We start from the raw sequence: 11,508 nt of genomic DNA, 5'->3' as shown, positions 1-11,508 counted from the left end.
AAAATGTAATATATAAAAATATCTAGTCTCTTTCAAATAACATTGTCATTTTTTATTTTTTATGAAAAATTCTAACTTTAATTTTTTTATTGTATATTTGTAATTGATAAAAATATAAAGAGATTTTTTTAATACCTTCAAATGAAATATTTTTAAATATATATTTTATAAGATTTAATTAATTAAATATTTAAAAAATGAAAAAAATTAAAATTTTGGTCACATTAGTAGTAATATTTATGTGAAAAAGAGAAAATGCTAAAGGTAACCGTAGGTACCATCGCATTCCAACACTTTATCGTACAAGAAGCCACATCACCTCATTTTTTCAATTAAAAATTGATAATTGAATACTTAAGTCTTCTTTTTTTGAAAGTTTAAAACTCTTGCAATATGACCAGAAGAAGAAGTTGACTCATCATTTAACACGTAAACAACATTCTACACATAATTGCTTTTTCTTTCTCTTTGAATTTTTTTTTTCTTATCTTTTCTCTATTGTTATTTAAAAAAAATCTTTCTCCAACTCGGTTCTTCATTATATGTTGTAACCCTTTTGCTTTTATACTTGAGAAAAGCTTGCTTTATTCTTTATTTTTTTGGTTGCGGCAAAGTTTCTGCTAAAAAATGGGCTTTTTGTACTAAATTGACTTCTTTAATTTTAAATCAATATTATTTTTTTTTTTACCTTTTAGTCATTAGGAAAATGAGTTAATTTCATGAACTAGGTCATTTTATTCTTGGTGAAGAAAAAAAAAGGTTTTGAAAACTCAAAGATTGATAAAAATAAAGCCTTCTCTCTATATAAAGAAAGGAGATTCATAAATTAAGCTATTTATTAGAGGTTAATCCTAGTAATGGTAATTTTATGGATGATTTTTTTTTTTTGCCAATAAATTTTGTGAATGATGAATCCTTGGCAGTGGCAATGCTGCCACCTCGACCTATTTCTTTTTAGTCAAGTTTTTCTTGAGATTTTTTATTTTGTGAAAATCTTTTCCTTTTTGATTATTAAACCAAAGTAACACAATTCTTTCTTTTGAGTTAGGTTCTTTTTTGAGATTCTTCATTTTGCGAAAATCTTTTTCTTCTTAATGACTAAATCAAAGTAATTCAAATTTGTTATCGTGAAGTTATGTAACTCGTAATAGCAAGTTATCGGTTTTGAATTGAAAAAATAAAATGACATAGTTTCTTATATATGAAAAATTCTAAATACACAAAAGAACACTTTTTATACCCCATTACTAAATACATCCAACGTTTAAAATATAAATATCTTTTTTTACTTAATACACCTTATCCTAGCACTTAAATTTTCTTTCATACCTTTTACACTATCTTCTTCAGTCTATTAATTTTCTCTCTAATCTCAATTCAAATTCGATCCCAATTTACCCAACACCATTAAATCAACTCCTAAATCATAAGTCTTTTTAGTATTCCATTCATTGTAGTTAAAATTTCAAAATTGTTGTTAATTAATTTGGTTGATTTTTTAAGGTTTATAATCTAGTTTATGATTTTTTTTTTCATTAAAATCGTGTATCTCGAAATTCATTTTCGAAAGCCTTTTCGTTTGTTGTTATTGAATTGTTCTTTTTTGTTATAGATAGGGCTTGCATTAGAGGTGGAGGCATTTGTACGAGAGGTGGAGGTGTTGACAGAGGTGATAGAGGTATCACAGTTGATCTTGGTTTAAGTTAGGGGCATTCGATTACCTTTGAGAGGAGGTGCTAAGACAAACTGTTAGCGCTTGTTAGAAAGAAGAAGTATTACAAGCAACCTAATTCCTATGTTATAGCTTTCATTCCCTAGTTTGTCGGTGTGCTCCGACAATGACGAGTTCGATTTTCACTAGTTTCAAAGGGTGGATTTCCTTTACGAGAAACTAGAATCATAATATATTTTCCTCTTTATGTGAAATGAAACCAAAACAAGAAGGGATTTGATTGATGGAACATTTTTGTGAAGTCTAGCTCTATTATATGCTTGAACGAACTGGTTGAGGAGCAACTAGGAGATGATATTTCATAGGTTGAGCCTTCCACTGATGATTAAGAATTTACCCCACTAGCATTATGATAGGGATGAAAATGATATTGTAGAGCAAGTTTTTCAACCTTTTCTCGAAGGTTTCATTGATACATCTATTCTTAAGAGTTTTAGATCTCATGTTGCATTACAAATATGGAATGGCCAGTTAATCACTTAAAACATATAATACAATAATGTTAGTTTATGGTTTTAAAGTGAATTGGTTGATTATTATTATTATTGATGATATTGTTTATATTGTTGTTTATGTTGTTGATATTGTTGTTGATCTTATTGTTGTTGTTGTTATTATTTTTACAAGAGCAAGATCCATTGAAATTGATTAATTATGAACCTAAATTATAGTAATGGCATCAAGATGATGCATATAGTTGTATCCGAGCAAATGTAATCAAGTTGAGGTTAGATTCATTTATTGACTAAACCTATCATTTGATAAATAACACTATAGTGTTGGCTTTTGTTGAGAGGTGGTAGCTTAAGACTATCATCTTTCATCTACCATTCGAAAAGATGACCATCACGTTAGATAATGTATTTGTGATTTTGCACATATTGATAACTGGGACTATGATTTTAGTTAATTACTTGACGATTTATTAGGTAAACACATTGTTGGTTGATTACTTGGAGTTTATATGACAAAGGTTGCAATAGAGACTAATAAGGCTTGAGGACCCACAGTTCAACTGTAATGGTTATGAGATACTTTTAAAAATGTAATAGATACATCAGATGACCAAACAATAGAGTATACATCCCAAGGTTTTTTACTTTATTTGCTAGTGTATATGTTATTCATTGAGAGGGTTGAATGAAAGTATCGGTAGCATACTTAACCATATTTAAGACCTCACCACTATTGGTAGATATGCTTAGGAGACAACTTGCCTCACATATTTGTACAGGCGGCTTGGCATCACGTGTAGGGTAAACGTGCATCAGATCGCTAGTTATCTTACACTTCTATAGGTATGTATTTATGATTAGTCAAAACATGTTTTAATTATTTGATTTTTTATTATTACTCATGTATTTGATTAAATATTATTCATGTTTTCATGTAGGCATAAATTTATGAGCACCTTCCATCATTGAGTTTAATAGGCATTTTGATGTACACGAATGATTTATTGCGTGCTCAATAATGGAAGGCTTGTACTTTTTTTTATATGTTAGACACTTTATAGGAGTGATTGAATGTGTTGACGGTATCTGATGTGTGCTAAGAACCATATGTTGATCGACGAGAGGAACATCCATTGCATAATATTGCATATTTTATTAGATGTATCAAGCATAAGGCCATTGTAAAGTCATGTCATCCTAGAGGGTTCTAGGACAATTTAGATTTGTACAAACCATTTTTTCAATCCTTTTAGGCTTGTCTTGAACTAAGCGAGGTTTATTGTCCAACACATACGATGTCGCATATAGCTTTCTAAACCAGTAATGGGATAGATGGGATATACATGTTATGTCGACTGAGCATCTAGGCTAAAGATGTCACATATTAGGATAGTATTCATTGGACTATGATGCTTGACTTACATTAATTTCACATTATCAAATTCAAAATCTAGAACATAGATTCTGATTTTAGTCTTAGGCAATCATAAATGCACTTATCACGATACTTTAAGTCATAAACTTTATGATTTTATGATTATTAGTTATTTTGTTAATTTTAATTATATGTTATCAATATTGATTACCTTATTAATATTTTACAGCAGAGCTCGACCGCTTTGTTTGTTTTTGAGCATGTGTTATTCGGTAGATTAGAGCAGAGTGTCAATGTCTAAGAGGCGCAATTATTAAAGTATATGCTATATTGTCGAAGTCATTAACTGTAGCAGGTAATAGAAGTCAATCTAAACCGATAGTATCACATCACACATCGACTCCTACATAATTATTTTAGGCATTAAAACCACCTTTACCCATTTAGTGTAGACCATCCACATCAACACATGCATCGTCCAAGTCACCCATGCCTGTTTCATCCTTAATCGTATCGACGTCTGCACCGTCTAGGCATTTGTACCTATTTTGTCCCACCTCTAACAGTGATGATAGCATTGTCCTTACCTACAAGCTCTTCCCCTGCATTGACAATAGTGTTGACTTTTCTAGAAAGTTCCACATCAATGACAACAGAGCTTGCTCATCCACAGCATGTATATATTCGATTCAAGAGGCCGAAGGAGGAGTAGGGTATTGATATTGTGGAGTATGGTAGTGATTTTGAAACTTTATTATTTTTATTTAGTAAAAAATGTTTGTAAAACTTTGATTATATTATATTATATTTATAAAACATTCATTAGATTATTTGTTCAATATAACACATCCCATTAGATAATATATTCAATATATACACAATATTAATATAAACTATTAACATATATATTAATTTAGTAAACAAGTGTCGTAAACAATCAATCAATGTGTATTGTTTCTTGAGTGATTATATCAGAATTTATATTAAACAATAACTTGAAATCTTTTGTACATGATATATATGAATCTCCTCTCATCGAGTATAATTATAACAAATCTTACATAAGTTGCATGCAATCAGAGGTATTGATAAGAATGACTTTATTAATACTTGCATAAAATAAAAATAAAAAATATAATATCATTATCAATAATATAAACAATAAATATTAATATTAATTAGCAGTATTAATATAAATAATAATAATTAACAAATCTAACCATAATAACTCTGTACTCCAATAATATAAGTAATACAAATCTAATAATGAAATATATCATATACTATTTTAAATTAATGTAGACTAATATAACATTATATTGTTAAATAATCAAGTGGGCTGTATCGAATAAAGTGACGTATTTAGATCCACTCATTATCGTAGTGAAAATTGAGAGGTAAGGCGAGTGAGTTTTAGGCGAGTTACGTAATTAAAGAATGAGGTATGGAATCGGGGCTATTTTCACTCGCGTAAACGCACTCGCCTTTTCCACTCGTTTCCCATCTCCGCTTTTGCGCGTTGTACGTTCCAGTTTTTCTCTCTTTTTTTTCTCTATATTTTCGTAATGTAATAAGTAGCGGCGTGACATGCACACATCACGCTTGTGCTTTATTTTGTATGTTTGGCGCGTGCTTTATATGTTTCATTTTACTAGCACTATTATTTTCTATAAAAAAAAATAAAAAATAAATGGTACGTCATTTTGTTTGCCTTATCTTTGATTTAAAAAATTCTTCTTATAATATCGAAGTCTTCGTTAAATGAGTTAAAGATTATTTCTACACCTTAGTTTTTTTTTTTTTTTTACTTTCGTAATTTGAATTTTATAGCAAAAATAATTGAAAATTTTCAAATTATAATCAGAATCATACTGTGTTAAAAAAAAAACTTTATTTTTTGAATGTCTACAAACACGTTGAGATTGGGCTAAGAAAATGTTTAATTTGATTATAATCAAATTATGAAATCGCAAGCCTTTAATTGTCAAAAAGAGTGAAATGAAAATAAAAAGCATTTAAACGTATAGAAAATGTAAAAGTTCATGAAAATACCAACTCAACAATGATTTAGCTTTATTAAATTTTTTTTTTTTTTACTTTAATAGTATTATTATGGCTTAGAAAATCAACTTTCCGTTCATTAAAAAAAAAAAATTCAACTTTTCAATACAGTTTATTGTACTTAAAATAATATTTTTTACTCCAATTGTACTAAAATTTTATATGTTTGTGTTGGCACAAGAGTTAAAAAAAAACAAAAAAAGAACTTTAGTGTATCTTATATTATAAAATTTTTATAATATTTAATGTTCAATTATTTTTAAAGTGAAAAGAATAAAAAACTTATAACAAAAACACTAAAATGAAATAGACAAAAAGTAAGAATCTTCAGCAGGTCAAATAAAAAAAAGCCAAATTTGGAAAATCGTTAGATGAAAATATGAACAGAAAATAAGGAAAAAAAAAAGAGCACTGAGATGAACAAAATAAAGAAAGTACGTAATAAAATTGAATTTTGTATTGTCTAGTCCCACATAAAGATATTAAGGTATTTGTATCCAAAAAATATATATATATATATATATATTACCGTATCCTCAAGGACTACAACATATAAAAAATTTAACAAGTCAACTTATATTATTCATTTATTTTTATTATTATATATTTTAAAGTTTAGATACTCTTAACTTCGAATTTAGTTCAACCAATTCATACGATCACATTTAATAAATGATATCCAAAACGTTTAAAATTTAAAATTTAATATTTATAACATTTTGCTTTATCTCATGATTAGGGTTTTTTTGTTAAAAAAAAAAATTAGACAATCTCACCAGTATATTTTGTTTTCCAAAAAGAAAATAAAAACAAAAATCTTCCCAAACAATCTAGGGTGAGATTCATGCGAAATACAGAGCTACATATGATGCAAATTTCAATAATTCCACCAAACCTACAAGCTATTAAGTAACAGCCATAAAATAGTCCAACATCTCATCAGGTGACAAAGCAAGTTATCAAAGTACACCTCCGATTAAATGTACCCAAAGAAAAGGATGTCAAAAATATCACTTCTGAAAAATTTCAAGATAAATAAATAAATAAATATATATTATATATAACCGTGCGCAGCAAATTTATAATTGGAATTCAATTTACCGTATTTAGACTGTAACAATCAGAAGATACAATAATACAACAGACTTTACACGAGACATTAGCCCCAACCTGAATTTGTCCCAACTCTCAACTAAATCCCCTATTGCTGGTGAATATAAAATCCTCTATTCTATCTTTATCTTACAGCCACTAAAGAAGAGAACATTACTTCTAATAATTATATGACAATGCATTTCATAATTTCCTTTCTTTACATCCCATTCAACTTCAAAACAATCTTCCCTTCTATCCAGCATTTAATTATATTCTTTCATCCTCACCTACGAAGTGAGACATTTTTTAGCTCATAAATCATCAATTAAGGGGAAAAGGGCATACCTAGAGCATTACATTCATCACGAGAAAAGTACCATCATCCATGTCTTGATGCATCATCATGTAACTGTGCCGCTCTAACATTGGGGTCATCCTGTCAGGGGTAGACGGAAAGATGTAAGAAAGTCCTGAAAGCAGAACTGACTTGATTCGACCAGGATATGTTAGCAACATATGTGGAAGACTAACCCGAATATAAAAACTAGGTGCTCAAAAGAAACCCATCTGTCCCTGTGTGAATAAAACAGAATAGATACGTCACCATTTGAACTTAATAATATAAAGAATTACTAATAGCATCAAGTAATACTATACCATCCCAAGCATGGTTTGATGAGTACCATAGTAACCATCTTGGCTCGTCGCTATAGTGTTCAACTGTCCCTATAAATGCAAAACCCAACATTGCAAAATTAGTTTCCTTAATGTGGTACTTTACTGGATAAATAGAGTTATCTTATTCACTCATTATAATTACCACATAAGAAACATACCAGCCCCTGTATTGTCTGTTGATTTCCATAATAATTATCACGTGGTGCCATTAAATTAAGCTGAACCTGCTAAAAGCCTAAAGCATGAAATTCTATATAACTGACATAAAAGATAAAAGAAGTCACTTGTAACAATTCTTACCATTCCTTGGATGCTTGGTTGTGTGCCAAAATAACTATCTTGGGCTACTGATCTTGAGCTTAATTTATCCTTCAAAATAAAATTCCAGTGATCACAGTCTGACAAATTTGATTACAAATGCCTGAGAAAATTTCCTTGATTGCCGAAAGCTACAATAATCTTATTGCTATTCTATTTCTTAATGCAGATGTCATAAATCATTAAAACATCTTTCAAAAGGCTGCTAATTCATAAAATAGGACTAACCATTTGTTGCAAGCCATCTGTTGCTGCAACAGTCATTACCTCCTGCTCCGAGTTTCCCTGCAAAAAAAAAAAAGAGAAATCTCAGTAAGGACAGGGAATAGAGTCTACCAAAAATATATCCACATGCCAATTGCTACTTATAGCTAACCTTTCTTTTTTTGTATGGGTTGTTTTTCTTATTTGTCTTGCTTGTGCTTCTGCTTTGATTGTCTTCTTGAATATAGATCATACCCTGGGTGGGAGATGTACTGGCTTCTGCACGGCTCTTGTTAGAAGTGTTTGCACTCAAACAATTATCAAAAGCATCTTCGAGGCTTCGGGATGCAATATAGTAGCTCTCTTGAGACAATGAATCCTCCTCAATCAACTTCATTGCTCGTTGAAAGAGATCATTGTATCTCTGCACCCTAGATTGCCCCTGCTCAGATTCTTCTCCCATGAAATGCCTGCTCTTTGCCTCTTTTGTCCACCGTTTCAAAATATATTGAGAAGGGATGGCCGAGTGGCCATTCATTTGGAGAACTACCATAGCATGCCTGCAGAGATAGCCTTTGTATTCATATAATCGGCACATACAAGAAACTTCAACCTTCATTTCATTCAACGTAACAACAAAATCCTGATTCTTTTCATGATCTTGAACTGTAAAGATGCTGCATGCCGAATCATGATTTTCTGGCCTTGGATGACAAGCAGTCGCACCCATAACCTCAACTTGAAACTTCTTGAAAACTGTGTGTATACACTCCTGCTACACTCTTCTCAAAAGGCGAGGGAGATTTAAGTGTAGGCACTTTGCTCCATGAATCAGAACTTGCTTTGGCTTCCTCTTCATACCTATCTTGTAACATAGCTTCAAACTGTTTCAAAAACTCTTGCACTGTGGTTTTCTTATGTACGTACTTGTCAAAGAATGAGTTCACACTCTCAGATCTCTGAACTGCAGACATCCCAGCCAACAAAACATCCATTCTATAGGTTGGCACCCACTTTTTGCGGTCTTCGTACAACGATTTCATCCATTCATCATCTTTGAGTTCAAATCTATCAAGAATTTTCCACCACATTTGGGCAAATTCTTCCTCTGTCGATGACCTGTAGATGCATTTCTCAAAATTTTCCATAAAGTTTCCATGCTGTTTGATTAGATGACCAAGATTTTCAGAAACCTTGCCCAGTACATGCCATAGAAAGAAGCAATGATGAGAATTTGGAAAGATTTCTGCAACAAGTGATTTCACAGTTCTGTCTTCGTCAGTGATTATGACTCTAGGAGATTGTCCACCCATTGCTTTCAGCCACGTTTGCATTAGCCAAGAAAATGTTAATGCATTCACATCTGTTACCAATGCACATCCGAGTAGCATGAACTGGCAATGGTGGTTCACCCCAATAAATAGCGTAAGAGGCATTTTATATTTGTTTCTGACATAAGTGGTATCAAAAGACACAACATCACAGAAATAACTGTAATCATGCCTACTCTTTGCATCAACCCAAAACAAACTTTTTAGACCTTGATCTTCACCCAGGTCTATTGCATAAAAGAAGTTTGAATTTATGTTCTGCATGTGTGTAAAAAATTCGAGCAAACTTTTAATATCTCCTGCTTCTAATGCCAAATTTCGACCTTTATGAAAGGAATTTTTGGGATCATTCTTCAGACCAACAACATTTTTATAATAAGCAAATTGTCTAGCCATTGCAGCATACATCCTTCTGGTCTGTTCACTGACAGCTTGGGCTGGTAGAAGTTCATGGTTTTGTTCTTTCACAAAACTATGTATAACCCATTTTCCATCATGCCTTCTCTTCACATGCATGCTTGCTTTACAATCCGTCTTCGAACATGACCGCCGGCCAGTTGTACTTTCTGGGTCTTGCCTGCTTTGTCTGGCACGTGGACGATTAAAGGATTTGTCATACTCCCGCTTGATCCCATATTTAGAACAGGCAAACTTTGCATCAATAAATTCTCTAGATGTTTTCGAACGGCGGCTATTTTGTGTAGCAGTGTTGAATCCCATAGACCGAGCATATTCTTGATAAAATGAATATGCTTCCACGTGTGATTCAAACTCCATACCGGAAAGTGGCTCAAGATTCGTATCCTGCTTGAAGGTCACCATATCCACAGCAGAAGAATGCATTTCCCTACCATCTTCAGCACGCACATCCTCTCCTACATCAGCAATATTTCCAGCCTGAATCACTCCATGATGCAGTTTTTCATCAGCATCAATTCCATTTGCTTCTTCATCTTCCTTACACTGTTCACCAGAAGGTAACCTAAGATCTATGTCCATGATTGAAAATTATTTACTTCAACCAACTGTTTCCCTGAATGAACATGGTCAATACTCAAAACCCAGGACAAAGTCCAATCCACCATAGGCAACTCTGATTACAACAAGAGACAAACAAATTAAAGTCATTCAAGTCCTCTATAACTCTTGACTAATGCTGGATATACATATATCTAAAGGAAGCAAATTCCAATGCTACATGGTTTTCAGCAGTAAAATATATGATGGGAATCTTCCTTAGCTGTAAGTAAATAGTGTGAAGATCCTTTCCCTGATACAAACATTCTAAAAGAACAAGAAGATAGCAATTAGCTAATAAGATTGAGCAAGCAAATGATTATAACATCTTAAATATGATTCTTTTATTAGCAAACTAATATGCACGGGACCAAATAATATAAGGTTCCAATTTCATCTTGAATCACATTTGCTGAGAGAAAGAGACAATTCATCAGCCACAAACAAAATCAATACAACAAGATAGTTGTGAAGGCTTCAACTTTCAATCATATATATTAATATAAAAACAAAAGAGAAAGAAAAGGAAAAATTCTTTGGCCGATCGAATTCGAAAAGAAAACAGAACAGGAAAATTGCCAATATTCAAAAAGCAAAATTGGAAAGGAAATAGTTGAGAAAGAGAGACACACCTGAAGTGGAGGTGAAATAGCACGAGTGATGATTCTGCGAAAACCCGAGGCGAGTGGGGCAAAGGCGCGTAGAGAATTAGGGGACGTGGGGTTGGGGATTTAGGGTTTCCTTCTTGCGGGGTTTGTTTGGGTTTCCACTCGCTTTCGCTCTCACTCGCCGATTTGGGGATTCAGTTCTCACCTTCACTCGCCCTTTTGAGTTATGAGATTTTAGTTTTATCCGTTCGGCCTTCTCTTTTTTTTTTTTTTAATTTTTGGGTTTGACCTCATTTTTTGTCCAATTAAATCAAATAATCTAAAACACAATAAGATGATACACTATGAGTATAATACAAAGAAAAAAAATATAAATGTGACATTATTTAAAATTTTAGCAATAATTAAATCTGTGTTTAACAAAACAAACAATATATATTTTATATTGTTATGTTGACATGAATTATAACAAATAATTTTTATATAAAATATGAATGAATACATAAATTTTAATATTTTACATGGTATGAATACACAAATCATCAGGTTTAAGTCCAACAAGGTTTTAGGGGAGATAATAATTAGGGAATAAGTCAATGAGAAAATAAAAAACCCAATAAATTCCTATTAATCT

General features: G+C 31.6%; 1 pseudogene across 1 annotated transcript; it reads right to left on the bottom strand.

Annotated features, from left to right (window-relative positions):
- Positions 1–6,956: 6,956 nt before the first annotated feature.
- Positions 6,957–10,396, bottom strand: LOC111311457 (protein FAR-RED ELONGATED HYPOCOTYL 3-like; annotated as a pseudogene). Its single transcript, XR_016345190.1, has 7 exons — positions 8,091–10,396; positions 7,943–7,999; positions 7,697–7,765; positions 7,555–7,620; positions 7,376–7,444; positions 7,250–7,291; positions 6,957–7,154 (listed from the first exon to the last, which is right to left on the bottom strand). The product of XR_016345190.1 is annotated as a protein FAR-RED ELONGATED HYPOCOTYL 3-like (transcript).
- Positions 10,397–11,508: the final 1,112 nt, after the last annotated feature.

Source organism: Durio zibethinus, chromosome 9 (genome assembly GCF_047325235.1).
Source record: "Durio zibethinus cultivar Kanyao isolate XHJ-2024 chromosome 9, ASM4732523v1, whole genome shotgun sequence".
Taxonomy (NCBI): Eukaryota; Viridiplantae; Streptophyta; class Magnoliopsida; order Malvales; family Malvaceae; genus Durio; species Durio zibethinus.
The sequence above is the reverse complement of the archived record's forward strand: the minus strand, read 5'-3'. Positions and strand labels throughout refer to the sequence as shown.